The sequence below is a fragment of the Phyllobates terribilis genome, unplaced genomic scaffold (genome assembly GCF_046119375.1).
Source record: "Phyllobates terribilis strain yellow unplaced genomic scaffold, ASM4611937v1 Scaffold_1631__1_contigs__length_240842, whole genome shotgun sequence".
NCBI classification, from domain to species: Eukaryota; Metazoa; Chordata; class Amphibia; order Anura; family Dendrobatidae; genus Phyllobates; species Phyllobates terribilis.
The window spans coordinates 110,433-128,691 of record NW_027364391.1 but is presented as its reverse complement, the minus strand read 5'-3'; the positions used below and the strand labels follow the sequence as shown (position 1 = coordinate 128,691).

At 41.7% G+C, this 18,259-nt stretch overlaps 7 non-coding genes across 7 annotated transcripts; all 7 read right to left on the bottom strand.

Moving 5' to 3' along the window:
* Positions 1-705: 705 nt before the first annotated feature.
* On the bottom strand, positions 706-894 carry LOC141244961 (U2 spliceosomal RNA). Its single transcript, XR_012308853.1, has one exon. It is a non-coding gene; the product is annotated as a U2 spliceosomal RNA (small nuclear RNA).
* Positions 895-8,195: 7,301 nt separating this feature from the next.
* Positions 8,196-8,386, bottom strand: LOC141244872 (U2 spliceosomal RNA). Its single transcript, XR_012308770.1, has one exon. It is a non-coding gene; the product is annotated as a U2 spliceosomal RNA (small nuclear RNA).
* Positions 8,387-9,507: 1,121 nt separating this feature from the next.
* Positions 9,508-9,698, bottom strand: LOC141244951 (U2 spliceosomal RNA). The gene has a single exon (XR_012308844.1). It is a non-coding gene; the product is annotated as a U2 spliceosomal RNA (small nuclear RNA).
* A 1,121-nt stretch (positions 9,699-10,819) lies between these two features.
* Positions 10,820-11,010, bottom strand: LOC141244949 (U2 spliceosomal RNA). Its single transcript, XR_012308842.1, has one exon. It is a non-coding gene; the product is annotated as a U2 spliceosomal RNA (small nuclear RNA).
* Positions 11,011-12,129: 1,119 nt separating this feature from the next.
* Positions 12,130-12,320, bottom strand: LOC141244934 (U2 spliceosomal RNA). Its single transcript, XR_012308828.1, has one exon. It is a non-coding gene; the product is annotated as a U2 spliceosomal RNA (small nuclear RNA).
* Positions 12,321-13,441: 1,121 nt separating this feature from the next.
* LOC141244948 (U2 spliceosomal RNA) lies at positions 13,442-13,632 on the bottom strand. Its single transcript, XR_012308841.1, has one exon. It is a non-coding gene; the product is annotated as a U2 spliceosomal RNA (small nuclear RNA).
* Positions 13,633-14,751: 1,119 nt separating this feature from the next.
* LOC141244960 (U2 spliceosomal RNA) lies at positions 14,752-14,951 on the bottom strand. The gene has a single exon (XR_012308852.1). It is a non-coding gene; the product is annotated as a U2 spliceosomal RNA (small nuclear RNA).
* Between the last annotated feature and the right edge of the window lie 3,308 nt (positions 14,952-18,259).

Here is an 18,259-nt window from a genome sequence, read left to right as displayed (position 1 = left end):
GACACGCGCAGCCAGCGTTCCATTGCCACATTCCGTCTACTGCAGGCGGGATACCTGGATGGCTGAATGTCACTGAGAAGCTCACAGAGACCGCCATAAGCAACAGTTTAAAAGAATGCCACAGACTAATCAACCAAACTTTTTGGGTTGGTTTCTCTTTTATAGTCTGCAGGCATTAAATGAAAGAAGTCAGTGTTCCAGCAGAGGGAGACAACGTTTCAGAAAAGGCATTGTAGCAAACCAAAAAATAAATTTTAAGCGCAGCAGAGTAACCAGCTCACATACCTGTTAGCTCAGGTGAGTTTAAAAGGCTGCTGTTGATAACAAGGGCATTTGCTAAATAGATGGTGTGTGTGCAACAATATACTGAAAGGTCAATTATATTGTGCAGCTTATCTCACCACCTGTAGTTATTTAGGTGAAAGCTCCAAAATGCTTGCCTAATATGTCTGTTTATCCAAAAGGAAGTATAGAGGGAGAGCTAGATAGATAGCATTGCATTACATTACATGGCAATGCAATGCACAGTTGCTGAAGTTGAACCAAAATGAGCTTGTCATCTGGCTTCTGCAACTTTTAACATGAAAAATCCAATGAGGAGAAGAAAAGCAAAGCCAAAGAGTCCATCCCAAAATCCGACAAACAAGCCAAATGAACAAAAAGCATTGAATTCAATTCTTTCTGATTTTAGAAACTGCATTAAAGAAGGGGTGCACCGGTCCTGGAGATACTGCAATACCAGGTCAATGCGTGGAGTGGACAGAGCAAGCTCTTTTTCCATCTCCCTGTTCTAAAAATCCATTTAATATATGGTCCCCAGATAGGGGACGTATCAGATATTAAACTGATAAGAACAGATAAGGTTTCAACGCAATTTTATTGATTCAAAAGTATATTTACAAAGGTTTTAAAAAAGAACATTTATAACATTACAATAAAATGATAAAACATGATAATAATCAATTCAAGTTTTTTGTAAAAACACAATTTACCATCATAAAACCATTGTAACAATTAAGAAAATCATAATTACAGATGTACTTGGGTTTATTTAATTACCACTAATTGTGTTCCATAATTGTACACACCACATAGAAGCCGCTTCTTTTGCTCCATACAGTTTTTTATCTCTGAGATAGTAAATATACATTTCACTTAAAGCAATTTTTATACAGTCTGTTGAATCAATATGATCATGTTTGAAGAGTAAAATATTTCTAACTTTCCACATGGCATTTTTAAAACAATTAATAATAATCCAGGCAACTCGGAATTGTTTAAAATTTGGACACTTAAAAAGACCATAAAAGACATAAAAGTGATTAAAATCTTTCAGGCCACATGCCCATTTTAAAAGTGGGCCTACCTTTCTCCAAACCTCCTGTGCAAAAGGACAATTCCAAAAGAGATGCAATACAGACTCACTTTCCCCGCATATATCTCTTGGACATTTGGCTCTCGCCACCAGCCCCCGCCTATGTTGAAACTCACGGGTAGGGAGGCACTGGTGGACGATAGCCCAGGCAAGGTCCTTGTGTACATTTGCAAGATATTTCCCGTACACATTTCGCCACACCGTTTTGGACCTTGCCTGTGAAAAATTGGAGACAGGAATTGTGTCCTCAGAGTGTCTGCAAGCAATAGATACCTTCCTTTGGTCCCCCAATATATCAGGCTCCAATTCCTGGAGACCTAAAAGCCTGACCGTTTTCTCAAGTATCACATACTGTTTAGGTGGGCACAGGAGCACAGGAGAACTTAAAGGTAGGCTAAACCACCTTTTAAAAATCATTCCTGCTGCATATTTTAAAAAATAACTAAAAATGCCATCAGATTTAAAAACCTTAAAACAGAAGCAGAAATACTTTATATGGAAAAAGGTAAAAAAATTGGGTACATCTTTACCTCCATTAGATTTACATTTGTACATCAGATCTCTTTTTAACTTTTCCATTTTTGAACCCCATAAAAACATAAAAACAATTCTTGTTACTTTCTTGATTTGTAAATTGGAAGGGGGAAACACCATTGCAACATACAACATAATGGGAATTAAAACGGCTTTAATAATTAAAATTTTACCTTCCATACTAAGGTTCCTTAAATTCCACAATGAGATCTTTTTTTCTATTTTATCCATTGCAGAGTCCCAGTTAGGGTCCCCCTCATTGGCTTGGTTAAAAATAATTCCTAAAATTTTTATGTGATTTTTCTGTATCACTATCCCAGGGGTCAAAGAGGAGTCCCATCCCCCCACATTAAAACAGTCACATTTATCTATATTTAATTTAAAACCTGAGGCTTCACAGAAAAATTGTGTGTTTCTCAATACCCTCCTCAGAGATGTGGAATCTGGACATAGTATGGTAACATCATCCATGTAACTTAGGGCTTTAAGTTGCATACCCCTACTCCCGGGAATAGGTACCCCTTTAATTACTTTATCTTTTCTCAGTATGGTTAATAGTGGTTCCATAACACAGATAAAGAGCAGTGGTGAGAGAGGGCACCCTTGTTTCACCCCTGATAATAGAGGAACCCCCTTCATTAAAAACCCATTTACAGAAATTTGACTAAAACAAGAATGATATAAAAGCATAATGCGGGTTAAAATTTTCTCTGGAAACGCCATTTTTTTAAGAACCATAAAAAGAAATTCATGCGATACCCTGTCAAAAGCTTTTTCAAAGTCTAAGGATAAAATAGCAAGGTTTTGACTTCTCTCTTTTGAATACCATATGGTATCCCTAATTATGTTGAGGGACTCAGCTATGGTTCTTCCGGGAACACCACATACCTGGTTAGGGTGAATTAATTTGGCTATAAAGGGTTTTAAACGGACTGCAATAAGTTTAGCTAAAATTTTATAATCAAGGTTTAAAAGCGTAATAGGCCGCCAGTTTTTAAGTTGGCTCCTATCCCCTTTTTTATATATTAAAGATACCAGACCTCTCCTCCAAGATGGGGGTAATTTATTAGTATTAAAAGCTTCTTTAAACAATAAAAACATATCGTTCTTTAAAATTCCCCAAAAAGTCAGATAAAACTCAATCGGTAGACCGTCTTCCCCAGGGGCTTTCCCACTGGAGAAACTTTTAAAAATCTGTAAAAGTTCCTCACTGGTGAGATCCCTAGATAAAACACCCTGGTCTAAAATATCTAACTTAAAATCAAGGGAATTAATAGCATACTCTAAAAAGGATGGATCTATAACTTTAGTGTTAAAAAGAAGTTGATAAAAATTAAAAGCTTTTCCTAACATACCCTTAATATCATTTTCACCTTCAAGATTTAGGATTGCATCCCTCCTCCCCATTACCTTTTTGAAGAAGAATCGGGAGCATTTCTCTCCTTCCTCCAGGTGCTGTACATGGGAGTTAAAAATTATTTGTTTTCCTTTTTCATTAAGAGCATTTTTTATTTCAGACTTAAGATTTGCAATATCATCATCCACATCAATACCAACTTTTTTTAGTTTAAAGAGTACTTGTAATCTCATATTAAAAACATAAAACCACTGCTTTTTCTTTTTTGCTTTCATTTTCCCTGCCTTAATAAAAAATAATTTAATCTTAGGTTTAATGCTAAGATTAAAAAAGACTGTGAAAAAGACTTAGGTATACTAATAGATCATAGACTGAACATGAGTCAACAGTGTGATGCAGCAGCAAAAAAGGCAAATACAATTCTGGGATGTATTAACAGAAGCATACAGTCTAGATCACGTGAAGTCATTATCGGTCTTTACTCCTCTTTGGTCAGACCTCATCTGGAATACTGTGTACAGTTTTGGGCACCACATTTTAAAAAAGACATCGACAAACTGGAGCAAGTTCAGAGAAGAGCGACCAGAATGGTGACTGGTCTGCAAACCATGTCCTATGAGGAACGGTTGCAGGATTTGGGAATGTTTAGCTTGCAAAAAAGAAGACTGAGAGGAGACTTAATAGCTGTCTACAAATATGTCAAGGGCTGTCACATTGTAGAAGGATCATCTTTATTCTCATTTGCACAAGGAAAGACTAGAAGCAATGGAATGAAACTAAATGGGAGGAGACACAGATTAGATATTAGAAAAAACTTTTTGACAGTTAGGGTGATTAATGAGTGGAACAGGCTGCCACGAGAGGTGGTGAGTTCCCCTTCAATGGACGTCTTCAAACAGAGGCTGGACAGACATCTGTCTGAGATGATCTAGTGAATCCTGCTTTGAGCAGGGGGTTGGACCAGATGACCCAGGAGGTCCCTTCCAACTCTACCATTCTATGATTCTATGCTCTCCCACCAATCCAGCATCGAGGCGCGGGGGTCTCTCTTTGATTGCCAGCACTGGTAGGCCTGCACAAACCTCTTTTGAATATCAATATCCTCTAGGAGAGTTGTATTTAATCTCCATGGGCCTCTTGAGGTATTTTGTTCCCCTGCTAACTCTAAAAAACACAGATAAAACTTTATGATCAGAGAATAAATTAGATAAAAGAAAACATTTACAAGGTTTAAAGGCAGTAGAAGCAAATATGAAATCAATTCTAGAAGAAACTCTTCCATTGGACCATGTAACACCTGGATCCGCCGGCAAGAGCTCCTTCCAGCAGTCCTGTAATCTAAAATCATCAATTAAACTTTTCAACAAATAGGAGGTACGGTCTTTACGATTCACATCCCCACCCTGCCGGGATTCCCCATCACGTAAACAATTAAAATCTCCTCCCACTAGCAGGGGGGTTGACCCAACACAAAATAATGGCAATATTTCAAGTAAATCCGCCCTTTCCTGCTTCCCAGGAGGAGCGTACACATTTAATAAACGTAAAGAAAGTCCATTAAAAACAAGATGTATTAAAATAGCTCTGCCAGGTATAATTTCAGTCACAGATTGAATGATGGTAGAATGTCCACGGCAAAGTAGTCCAACTCCGGCAGCACGACAGTCATTAGCACCAGACCACACAGAAGCGCCCAGTTTCCAGTCTTCTTTTAAGTCCTTATAATTTAAATTACTCTGTATACCACATTCTTGTAGAAAGCAGAAATCAAAGTCCAATGTCTCTAAATAAGAAAATAAAGCAGCCCTACGTGTAGGGCTCTTTAGGGACCTCACATTTAGTGAGGAGATTTTAAGAGGAACAGACATTAAGAAGAATCAGGATCTGAAGATGGGAAGAAGTCAATACACGGCACCTCCTCCTCCGCATCTCCAGGGGTCAGGATTTGTTTAATATTACCGGGATCTGAAGCAGGCAAAAAGGCATCATCCACTTTTGGCTCCTCATCTGGACCTCGACATCCGTGTTTTCTTTGGATATCAGGTTGCTTTACGTCCTCCCGTTGCCTTTTCAGAGGCTGGGAGCTGTCCATCTTTTCCAAGTCCTGTGCATCTGCAGTCCTCATGGCGGTCTGGTCTATGGAACGGGTGTCATCCCTCTGGGTCGTCTTGTCCTCTGGTCTGGTCACGGAACTACTGCGACTTCTGGTTCGAGGACCAGGGCTCGACTGGGTCTTAGCCGGGTCCTTTTTACTTCGCGCCCTAGAGGTCTCTCTTTCCGACACACTGGTTGATCGATTAAGGAGCGTACCCTTTTTGCCCTTACCCAAGATCACCGATGATGGTGTGGCCAATCTGGGTGCTTGCTTAATCGGGGTACTAGAGGTCTCCTCAGTTCCACATAATGCCGGTGGTGCATTCATGCTGGATGAGGACCCTTCCTCTTGACTCTGAGATACGGCAACATCTAGAGCCAGAACATCGATCAATTCCACAGAGAGCGAACCCTCGGTTAATCTTATGGAGCCCCTACGACCGTCCTTCTGTGGAACTACCAGCGGGCCCTCTGGCGGAGCCGTTGAAGGATTTGGTCCGGACCCGTCAGCGTGCGCCAACCCAGGTCCAGGGGCAGGTGTAGTAATACTCCCTCCGAAGTATTCTTGGATAGTCAGTTGACCTGACTTAAACATGTCATATGTTTTTGACTTTTTGCTCGGACAATTCCTGAAGGCGTGACCTGCCTTCCCACATAGGTTACATACGATCTCAGAGTCACACGTAGCGGAGGTGTGCCCACTCTTACCGCACTTGTTGCAAAAGACAACATGAGCCCTTGTACAATTTTCTCGTGTATGCCCATATTCATGACAATTCCGGCATTGAAGGGGCATTCCTGGGTAGCGTAGGAATCCCCTGACATTACCAATGGCAAAATTAGCAGGCGGGTGGTGAAGACCACCAATGCCGCTCTGATCTGGATGGAACTTCACCAGGTATTTCCTCTTCCCATTCCAGAAGCGCTGGGAGTTGAGGATATCATGTGAGAAGCGCACTGACTTGCAGTAACGCTTCAAAAAGGTTTCGATATCGCCCTCAGAGACGAATGGGCTGTACATGAAGATCACCAAGGGTACTTCCTCTTCACCGTACAGGAAGTCAAAGCTCAGCCCGTTCAGTCTCTCATCGTCCTTGTCCGCAACCATCAGTGCTGCATGGATATTATCACAGCATGATTTAGCCATAAAGGAAATGGTATATCGCCCACGGAATTCCTGATCGTAAAGACACAGGATCTTATCTCGCTCCAGGTGGAAGAACCCAAAAAGAATCTCATGCACGATGTACTGCAGATTCTTCTCATGGCGCTGGCATTCATCCACCATGATTCTAATGGACTGTCGCAGTGGAGTCTCCCCCACCGCAAATCCAAAAGAAAAAGGCATTTTCGGCCCTCAGGGACTAAGCCCTCCCCCAATAGTAACAAGGGAATGAATCCCACAAAAGCAGGAACAAACCCAAGACCGAGGGAGGGGTACCCCAAGAACTTACACAGCCCACTAAGCGATAAAGCTCAGCAAAGGAAAACGCCCTTATTTCCTCGGGTCGCCCCGAAGACAAGACGTGATCGCTCCCCGTTGTCCGGGGACTAAGCCGACCTGTCAATAGCTGCAAGGGGGTGAAGCTCCCTCCGTTAAGAGAGAGCGATCCCCCAAGGCCAACAAGTCGGGTACCCCAGGCACCTCCTAGCTGAGACCAAGGCAGCAACCGTTAGATCACTGTACCTGATCCCAGCCAAAAGGCCGAGAAGCGATAACCAGAATTGGTTTCCGACTACGGTGCCACCCAAGGATTCTGAAAAGTCCATTTGTGGAGATGGCCACCTGTACTCCCGTTAAGAAGACATGCTGTCAACCTCTAGATCCCTCACATGCCTGCACTTTTCGGCTTGCTGCTGCTGCAATCCACGCGTTTTAGATCTGCATAACTCCACCTCTTTTAGCACAGTACCCTCAACCCCCAGCTGTTCCCACCCGCCTCAACACCGTTGGAAGGGAGGAGAACCAATTAAGGCGGGGGGGGGGTGGAACGAGCAGCTGTCTACCCTTAGCAAGAGGGTTGCTGATTAATTACCTCTCCTGCTGCTGCTGCTGCTGCTGGCTGTCCAGCAGCAGACTGAAGGTGGCTGCTGCTGTGCGCAGGTATATAAAGGCTCAGAGCCTATTATGACACGCGCAGCCAGCGTTCCATTGCCACATTCCGTCTACTGCAGGCGGGATACCTGGATGGCTGAATGTCACTGAGAAGCTCACAGAGACCGCCATAAGCAACAGTTTAAAAGAATGCCACAGACTAATCAACCAAACTTTTTGGGTTGGTTTCTCTTTTATAGTCTGCAGGCATTAAATGAAAGAAGTCAGTGTTCCAGCAGAGGGAGACAACGTTTCAGAAAAGGCATTGTAGCAAACCAAAAAAGAAATTTTAAGCGCAGCAGAGTAACCAGCTCACATACCTGTTAGCTCAGGTGAGTTTAAAAGGCTGCTGTTGATAACAAGGGCATTTGCTAAATAGATGGTGTGTGTGCAACAATATACTGAAAGGTCAATTATATTGTGCAGCTTATCTCACCACCTGTAGTTATTTAGGTGAAAGCTCCAAAATGCTTGCCTAATATGTCTGTTTATCCAAAAGGAAGTATAGAGGGAGAGCTAGATAGATAGCATTGCATTACATTACATGGCAATGCAATGCACAGTTGCTGAAGTTGAACCAAAATGAGCTTGTCATCTGGCTTCTGCAACTTTTAACATGAAAAATCCAATGAGGAGAAGAAAAGCAAAGCCAAAGAGTCCATCCCAAAATCCGACAAACAAGCCAAATGAACAAAAAGCATTGAATTCAATTCTTTCTGATTTTAGAAACTGCATTAAAGAAGGGGTGCACCGGTCCTGGAGATACTGCAATACCAGGTCAATGCGTGGAGTGGACAGAGCAAGCTCTTTTTCCATCTCCCTGTTCTAAAAATCCATTTAATATATGGTCCCCAGATAGGGGACGTATCAGATATTAAACTGATAAGAACAGATACTACACTTGATCTTAGCCAAAAGGCCGAGAAGCGATAACCAGAATTGGTTTCCGACTACGGTGCCACCCAAGGATTCTGAAAAGTCCATTTGTGGAGATGGCCACCTGGACTCCCGTTAAGAAGACATGCTGTCAACCTCTAGATCCCTCACATGCCTGCACTTTTCGGCTTGCTGCTGCTGCAATCCACGCGTTTTAGATCTGCATAACTCCACCTCTTTTAGCACAGTACCCTCAACCCCCGGCTGTTCCCACCCGCCTCAACACCGTTGGAAGGGAGGAGAACCAATTAAGGCGGGGGGGGGGGGGTGGAACGAGCAGCTGTCTACCCTTAGCAGGAGGGTTGCTGATTAATTACCTCTCCTGCTGCTGCTGCTGCTGCTGGCTGTCCAGCAGCAGACTGAAGGTGGCTGCTGCTGTGCGCAGGTATATAAAGGCTCAGAGCCTATTATGACACGCGCAGCCAGCGTTCCATTGCCACATTCCGTCTACTGCAGGCGGGATACCTGGATGGCTGAATGTCACTGAGAAGCTCACAGAGACCGCCATAAGCAACAGTTTAAAAGAATGCCACAGACTAATCAACCAAACTTTTTGGGTTGGTTTCTCTTTTATAGTCTGCAGGCATTAAATGAAAGAAGTCAGTGTTCCAGCAGAGGGAGACAACGTTTCAGAAAAGGCATTGTAGCAAACCAAAAAAGAAATTTTAAGCGCAGCAGAGTAACCAGCTCACATACCTGTTAGCTCAGGTGAGTTTAAAAGGCTGCTGTTGATAACAAGGGCATTTGCTAAATAGATGGTGTGTGTGCAACAATATACTGAAAGGTCAATTATATTGTGCAGCTTATCTCACCACCTGTAGTTATTTAGGTGAAAGCTCCAAAATGCTTGCCTAATATGTCTGTTTATCCAAAAGGAAGTATAGAGGGAGAGCTAGATAGATAGCATTGCATTACATTACATGGCAATGCAATGCACAGTTGCTGAAGTTGAACCAAAATGAGCTTGTCATCTGGCTTCTGCAACTTTTAACATGAAAAATCCAATGAGGAGAAGAAAAGCAAAGCCAAAGAGTCCATCCCAAAATCCGACAAACAAGCCAAATGAACAAAAAGCATTGAATTCAATTCTTTCTGATTTTAGAAACTGCATTAAAGAAGGGGTGCACCGGTCCTGGAGATACTGCAATACCAGGTCAATGTGTGGAGTGGACAGAGCAAGCTCTTTTTCCATCTCCCTGTTCTAAAAATCCATTTAATATATGGTCCCCAGATAGGGGACGTATCAGATATTAAACTGATAAGAACAGATAATACACTTGATCTTAGCCAAAAGGCCGAGAAGCGATAACCAGAATTGGTTTCCGACTACGGTGCCACCCAAGGATTCTGAAAAGTCCATTTGTGGAGATGGCCACCTGGACTCCCGTTAAGAAGACATGCTGTCAACCTCTAGATCCCTCACATGCCTGCACTTTTCGGCTTGCTGCTGCTGCAATCCACGCGTTTTAGATCTGCATAACTCCACCTCTTTTAGCACAGTACCCTCAACCCCCGGCTGTTCCCACCCGCCTCAACACCGTTGGAAGGGAGGAGAACCAATTAAGGCGGGGGGTGGGGGGTGGAACGAGCAGCTGTCTACCCTTAGCAGGAGGGTTGCTGATTAATTACCTCTCCTGCTGCTGCTGCTGCTGCTGGCTGTCCAGCAGCAGACTGAAGGTGGCTGCTGCTGTGCGCAGGTATATAAAGGCTCAGAGCCTATTATGACACGCGCAGCCAGCGTTCCATTGCCACATTCCGTCTACTGCAGGCGGGATACCTGGATGGCTGAATGTCACTGAGAAGCTCACAGAGACCGCCATAAGCAACAGTTTAAAAGAATGCCACAGACTAATCAACCAAACTTTTTGGGTTGGTTTCTCTTTTATAGTCTGCAGGCATTAAATGAAAGAAGTCAGTGTTCCAGCAGAGGGAGACAACGTTTCAGAAAAGGCATTGTAGCAAACCAAAAAAGAAATTTTAAGCGCAGCAGAGTAACCAGCTCACATACCTGTTAGCTCAGGTGAGTTTAAAAGGCTGCTGTTGATAACAAGGGCATTTGCTAAATAGATGGTGTGTGTGCAACAATATACTGAAAGGTCAATTATATTGTGCAGCTTATCTCACCACCTGTAGTTATTTAGGTGAAAGCTCCAAAATGCTTGCCTAATATGTCTGTTTATCCAAAAGGAAGTATAGAGGGAGAGCTAGATAGATAGCATTGCATTACATTACATGGCAATGCAATGCACAGTTGCTGAAGTTGAACCAAAATGAGCTTGTCATCTGGCTTCTGCAACTTTTAACATGAAAAATCCAATGAGGAGAAGAAAAGCAAAGCCAAAGAGTCCATCCCAAAATCCGACAAACAAGCCAAATGAACAAAAAGCATTGAATTCAATTCTTTCTGATTTTAGAAACTGCATTAAAGAAGGGGTGCACCGGTCCTGGAGATACTGCAATACCAGGTCAATGTGTGGAGTGGACAGAGCAAGCTCTTTTTCCATCTCCCTGTTCTAAAAATCCATTTAATATATGGTCCCCAGATAGGGGACGTATCAGATATTAAACTGATAAGAACAGATAATACACTTGATCTTAGCCAAAAGGCCGAGAAGCGATAACCAGAATTTGTTTCCGACTATGGAGCCACCCAAGGATTCTGAAAAGTCCATTTGTGGAGATGGCCACCTGGACTCCCGTTAAGAAGACATGCTGTCAACCTCTAGATCCCTCACATGCCTGCACTTTTCGGCTTGCTGCTGCTGCAATCCACGCGTTTTAGATCTGCATAACTCCACCTCTTTTAGCACAGTACCCTCAACCCCCGGCTGTTCCCACCCGCCTCAACACCGTTGGAAGGGAGGAGAACCAATTAAGGCGGGGGGGGGGGTGGAACGAGCAGCTGTCTACCCTTAGCAGGAGGGTTGCTGATTAATTACCTCTCCTGCTGCTGCTGCTGCTGCTGGCTGTCCAGCAGCAGACTGAAGGTGGCTGCTGCTGTGCGCAGGTATATAAAGGCTCAGAGCCTATTATGACACGCGCAGCCAGCGTTCCATTGCCACATTCCGTCTACTGCAGGCGGGATACCTGGATGGCTGAATGTCACTGAGAAGCTCACAGAGACCGCCATAAGCAGCAGTTTAAAAGAATGCCACAGACTAATCAACCAAACTTTTTGGGTTGGTTTCTCTTTTATAGTCTGCAGGCATTAAATGAAAGAAGTCAGTGTTCCAGCAGAGGGAGACAACGTTTCAGAAAAGGCATTGTAGCAAACCAAAAAAGAAATTTTAAGCGCAGCAGAGTAACCAGCTCACATACCTGTTAGCTCAGGTGAGTTTAAAAGGCTGCTGTTGATAACAAGGGCATTTGCTAAATAGATGGTGTGTGTGCAACAATATACTGAAAGGTCAATTATATTGTGCAGCTTATCTCACTACCTGTAGTTATTTAGGTGAAAGCTCCAAAATGCTTGCCTAATATGTCTGTTTATCCAAAAGGAAGTATAGAGGGAGAGCTAGATAGATAGCATTGCATTACATTACATGGCAATGCAATGCACAGTTGCTGAAGTTGAACCAAAATGAGCTTGTCATCTGGCTTCTGCAACTTTTAACATGAAAAATCCAATGAGGAGAAGAAAAGCAAAGCCAAAGAGTCCATCCCAAAATCCGACAAACAAGCCAAATGAACAAAAAGCATTGAATTCAATTCTTTCTGATTTTAGAAACTGCATTAAAGAAGGGGTGCACCGGTCCTGGAGATACTGCAATACCAGGTCAATGCGTGGAGTGGACAGAGCAAGCTCTTTTTCCATCTCCCTGTTCTAAAAATCCATTTAATATATGGTCCCCAGATAGGGGACGTATCAGATATTAAACTGATAAGAACAGATAATACACTTGATCTTAGCCAAAAGGCCGAGAAGCGATAACCAGAATTGGTTTCCGACTACGGTGCCACCCAAGGATTCTGAAAAGTCCATTTGTGGAGATGGCCACCTGGACTCCCGTTAAGAAGACATGCTGTCAACCTCTAGATCCCTCACATGCCTGCACTTTTCGGCTTGCTGCTGCTGCAATCCACGCGTTTTAGATCTGCATAACTCCACCTCTTTTAGCACAGTACCCTCAACCCCCGGCTGTTCCCACCCGCCTCAACACCGTTGGAAGGGAGGAGAACCAATTAAGGCGGGGGGTGGGGGGTGGAACGAGCAGCTGTCTACCCTTAGCAGGAGGGTTGCTGATTAATTACCTCTCCTGCTGCTGCTGCTGCTGCTGGCTGTCCAGCAGCAGACTGAAGGTGGCTGCTGCTGTGCGCAGGTATATAAAGGCTCAGAGCCTATTATGACACGCGCAGCCAGCGTTCCATTGCCACATTCCGTCTACTGCAGGCGGGATACCTGGATGGCTGAATGTCACTGAGAAGCTCACAGAGACCGCCATAAGCAACAGTTTAAAAGAATGCCACAGACTAATCAACCAAACTTTTTGGGTTGGTTTCTCTTTTATAGTCTGCAGGCATTAAATGAAAGAAGTCAGTGTTCCAGCAGAGGGAGACAACGTTTCAGAAAAGGCATTGTAGCAAACCAAAAAAGAAATTTTAAGCGCAGCAGAGTAACCAGCTCACATACCTGTTAGCTCAGGTGAGTTTAAAAGGCTGCTGTTGATAACAAGGGCATTTGCTAAATAGATGGTGTGTGTGCAACAATATACTGAAAGGTCAATTATATTGTGCAGCTTATCTCACCACCTGTAGTTATTTAGGTGAAAGCTCCAAAATGCTTGCCTAATATGTCTGTTTATCCAAAAGGAAGTATAGAGGGAGAGCTAGATAGATAGCATTGCATTACATTACATGGCAATGCAATGCACAGTTGCTGAAGTTGAACCAAAATGAGCTTGTCATCTGGCTTCTGCAACTTTTAACATGAAAAATCCAATGAGGAGAAGAAAAGCAAAGCCAAAGAGTCCATCCCAAAATCCGACAAACAAGCCAAATGAACAAAAAGCATTGAATTCAATTCTTTCTGATTTTAGAAACTGCATTAAAGAAGGGGTGCACCGGTCCTGGAGATACTGCAATACCAGGTCAATGTGTGGAGTGGACAGAGCAAGCTCTTTTTCCATCTCCCTGTTCTAAAAATCCATTTAATATATGGTCCCCAGATAGGGGACGTATCAGATATTAAACTGATAAGAACAGATAATACACTTGATCTTAGCCAAAAGGCCGAGAAGCGATAACCAGAATTTGTTTCCGACTATGGAGCCACCCAAGGATTCTGAAAAGTCCATTTGTGGAGATGGCCACCTGGACTCCCGTTAAGAAGACATGCTGTCAACCTCTAGATCCCTCACATGCCTGCACTTTTCGGCTTGCTGCTGCTGCAATCCACGCGTTTTAGATCTGCATAACTCCACCTCTTTTAGCACAGTACCCTCAACCCCCGGCTGTTCCCACCCGCCTCAACACCGTTGGAAGGGAGGAGAACCAATTAAGGCGGGGGGGGGGGTGGAACGAGCAGCTGTCTACCCTTAGCAGGAGGGTTGCTGATTAATTACCTCTCCTGCTGCTGCTGCTGCTGCTGGCTGTCCAGCAGCAGACTGAAGGTGGCTGCTGCTGTGCGCAGGTATATAAAGGCTCAGAGCCTATTATGACACGCGCAGCCAGCGTTCCATTGCCACATTCCGTCTACTGCAGGCGGGATACCTGGATGGCTGAATGTCACTGAGAAGCTCACAGAGACCGCCATAAGCAGCAGTTTAAAAGAATGCCACAGACTAATCAACCAAACTTTTTGGGTTGGTTTCTCTTTTATAGTCTGCAGGCATTAAATGAAAGAAGTCAGTGTTCCAGCAGAGGGAGACAACGTTTCAGAAAAGGCATTGTAGCAAACCAAAAAAGAAATTTTAAGCGCAGCAGAGTAACCAGCTCACATACCTGTTAGCTCAGGTGAGTTTAAAAGGCTGCTGTTGATAACAAGGGCATTTGCTAAATAGATGGTGTGTGTGCAACAATATACTGAAAGGTCAATTATATTGTGCAGCTTATCTCACTACCTGTAGTTATTTAGGTGAAAGCTCCAAAATGCTTGCCTAATATGTCTGTTTATCCAAAAGGAAGTATAGAGGGAGAGCTAGATAGATAGCATTGCATTACATTACATGGCAATGCAATGCACAGTTGCTGAAGTTGAACCAAAATGAGCTTGTCATCTGGCTTCTGCAACTTTTAACATGAAAAATCCAATGAGGAGAAGAAAAGCAAAGCCAAAGAGTCCATCCCAAAATCCGACAAACAAGCCAAATGAACAAAAAGCATTGAATTCAATTCTTTCTGATTTTAGAAACTGCATTAAAGAAGGGGTGCACCGGTCCTGGAGATACTGCAATACCAGGTCAATGCGTGGAGTGGACAGAGCAAGCTCTTTTTCCATCTCCCTGTTCTAAAAATCCATTTAATATATGGTCCCCAGATAGGGGACGTATCAGATATTAAACTGATAAGAACAGATTTTTTTTTTTAATTTGGCTATCCCCCACATGGGGATAAAAAACCGTTTATTTAAAATTTAACAAATTACAGAAATAAAACCATTACATCCACATTACACTTTCGGGACTTCAAAGAAAAATAAAAATTCCATCACAGCAAATTTTACAAGACTTCAAATATTCCATAGGTTAAAAAGCCATTTGCCTGCCAACGTTACATTCTTTTTCCTGTCCAATAAATAGTATATGTACATTTCACTTTTACAAAAGGCTAAAACATCATCTACTGGTAACATTTCATGTTTAAAAACAGCAATATTTCTAGCATTCCAGAGCGCTATCTTGGCACAATTCACTATCTTCCACGCCATTATTTTTTGGTCCATTGTTGGGCATTCCAGAAGACCATATAACACTGATGCAAAATTAAAGTCCTTGAGGTCCACCATTTTCTCCAGCAGGGGGATTAGTCTTCTCCAGAACTCTTTAGCAAAAGCACAAGTCCATAAAAGATGCTTCACTGTCTCTTCTTCTTGACAACCTTCTCTTGGGCAGATGGCAGACCTCACAAAACCTCTTCTGTACTGGAATGCCCGGCAAGGAAGACAGTGGTGTGCGCAGCTCCAAGACATGTCTTTCTGTACATTAAAAAGATAAGGGGCGTTAATCATTTTCCATATGTGTACAGTTTTGTCATCATCATAACGTTCAATATCACACAACGTCACATCAGTACTAATTTGTTTGAGTAGTGTCTTGCTGTTACATAGATCCCCTGTCTGTTTCTTATTCAAATTAAAATCAAGAATAATTTTCTTTAAAATCTCATAATGTGCAGGTAGGTTAAAAGCATAAGGAAAGGATAAAACCGTTTCAAACCAACCAAACCTTCTCATGAGAAAACCAGTGTTAAAACGCATAAAATAGGAAAGGTAATTATCTTTAAAAAGGGTTTTAAAACAGAAACAGAAAAAATGTATTAAAAGAAACTTATCTAAAACAGGGAAATCTTTCCCACCTTTAACCTTTGGCTTTGTCACAATTTCTCTTTTGAGTTTCTCCATTTTTGAGCCCCAAAAAAAGGTAAAACATACTTTTGTAATTCGTTTCAACAAATTTGTAGGAGGGGGGAACACCAAACTAAGATATAACAGGATAGGTAATATCACCATTTTTACAATCAGAACTTTACCTTCCATTGACAGCTTTCTCATATTCCACATGCAGATTTTCTGATTAATTTTCTGTGCTGCCGCATCCCAGCTATTAAAACCATTATTAGATTCATTAAAAGAAACACCTAAAATAGTAATGGAATCTGTAACTGCAATTGGTACATCATGTAAACTCATCCCCCCGACATTTAAAATATTACATTTAGTAAGATTAATTTTAAAACCGGAAACTGTACAAAAAGACTGAATTTGGCTTATCGTTTTTTGTATTGAAGGTACATCACATCCAAACACTGCTACATCATCCATATAGCTTACAACTTTAACTTGTAGACCGTTCCCTCCGGGTAAGGGTACTCCACATATTTGCTTATCCCGGCGTATTGTACATAAAAGGGGTTCTATAGCACATATAAAAAGCAGGGGGGACAAAGGGCAACCCTGCTTCACCCCTGATTTTAAAACTACCTCTTTTGTTTTAAAACCATTAACTAAAATCTTACTCGTACAATCATTATAAAAAGCTTTAAGAGACAATAAAAACCCACCCGGAATGCCCATTTTTTCTAAAACTTTAAAAAGATAAAAATGAGACACGCGGTCAAAAGCTTTCTCAAAATCCACCGCTAGGATTGACATCTTTGTCTTTCTGGTTTTTACATCTTCAATACAATCTTTCACCAGGTTTAAATTGTCCCAGATACTACGCCCAGGTACCCCGCATACCTGATTTGCATGAATTACTTTATGTATCACTTTTTTCAACCGATTTGCACAGATCTTAGCCATAATTTTGTAATCACTATTTAAAAGAGTTATCGGCCTCCAGTTTTTAAGATCCGTTTTGTCACCTTTTTTGTATAGTAGTGATACCTCACCTTTCTTCCATGAGTTGAGTAAAACCTTATTATTAAAAACTTCGGAAAACAAATTAAACAAATCATCTTTTAAAATATCATAAAAACTTATATAAAACTCTATGGGGATACCATCAGGGCCGGGCACTTTACCATTTTTAAAACTCTTCATGGTTTCTAAAATCTCTTCCTCACATAGAGGTTGGGATAAAAAACTTTGGGCATCAGCATCTAGGGTGGACTTGATCTCCCCCAGGAAAGTGTGTATTAAATCATGGTCTACAGGTTTTACATTAAAAAGATCATTAAAATAGACATTTACCTTATCCAATATAACGTTGATATTATTATCTCCATCTATGTTATCAATTATTGTTTTCGCCTGTTTGTTTTTCTTAAAAAAATACCTGGAACAAGTCTCATCCTCTTCTACATGTTTTACCTTTGAACGAAAAATCAGTTCTTTTCCTTTTTGTTCCAACCACTTTGAAATTTCTCCTTTAAGACTCAATATATCATTACCTACATCCAGACCATTGTCTTTGAATTTGTACAATGTCTGTAACCTGATATTAAGAAAATTATAGATCTCAAACTTTTCTTTAGCTTTTTGTATGCTTTTCTTAATAAAGAAATCTTTAATGCTTATTTTCATTCTATCCCACCAGGAGCTAAAAGAAATATTGGGGTTTTTCCTTTTTCTACAGTTTACATAAAACTCAATAAAATCCGATAAAATTTGTGGATCTTTTAAAAGGGACACATTCAATTTCCAAGATTTCTTACCACATTTCTTCTTTCCATTAATCCTCACTCTAAAAGATAAAACCTTGTGATCTGAGAGAATATTAGTTAAAACTTCACATTTCACTGGCAGTATTTTTTCTGAACCTAAAACAAAATCTATCCTGGAGCTACATGTAGAATTGCTCCAGGTGAAACCAGCGTCTATAGGGCTATCCTTGTTACATTCTTTATACACATCAGTTAATTTACAATCATTTATAATATTGCTTAACATTCCAGACGTTTTGTCATAATTTCTACTCACGGAACCGGAGCGTCGGCTTTCGCCTTTTAAAATACAATTAAAATCACCTGCCAGTATAAAAGGTTCAGAAATGTTAATAAATAAAGGTAAAATTTCCAGCATATCAGCCCTTTCATTTTTATCAGGTGACCCATAAAAATTTAAAAACTGCCATCTTGTCCCATCAATAAAAGCCTTAACTAAAAGAATACGACCCGGTAAAATATCTTGGATAAAATCAATAGACACATTTCCCTTAAAAAGTATAGCTACCCCGGCTGATCCAGTTGCATTTGATCCAGACCAGACCGA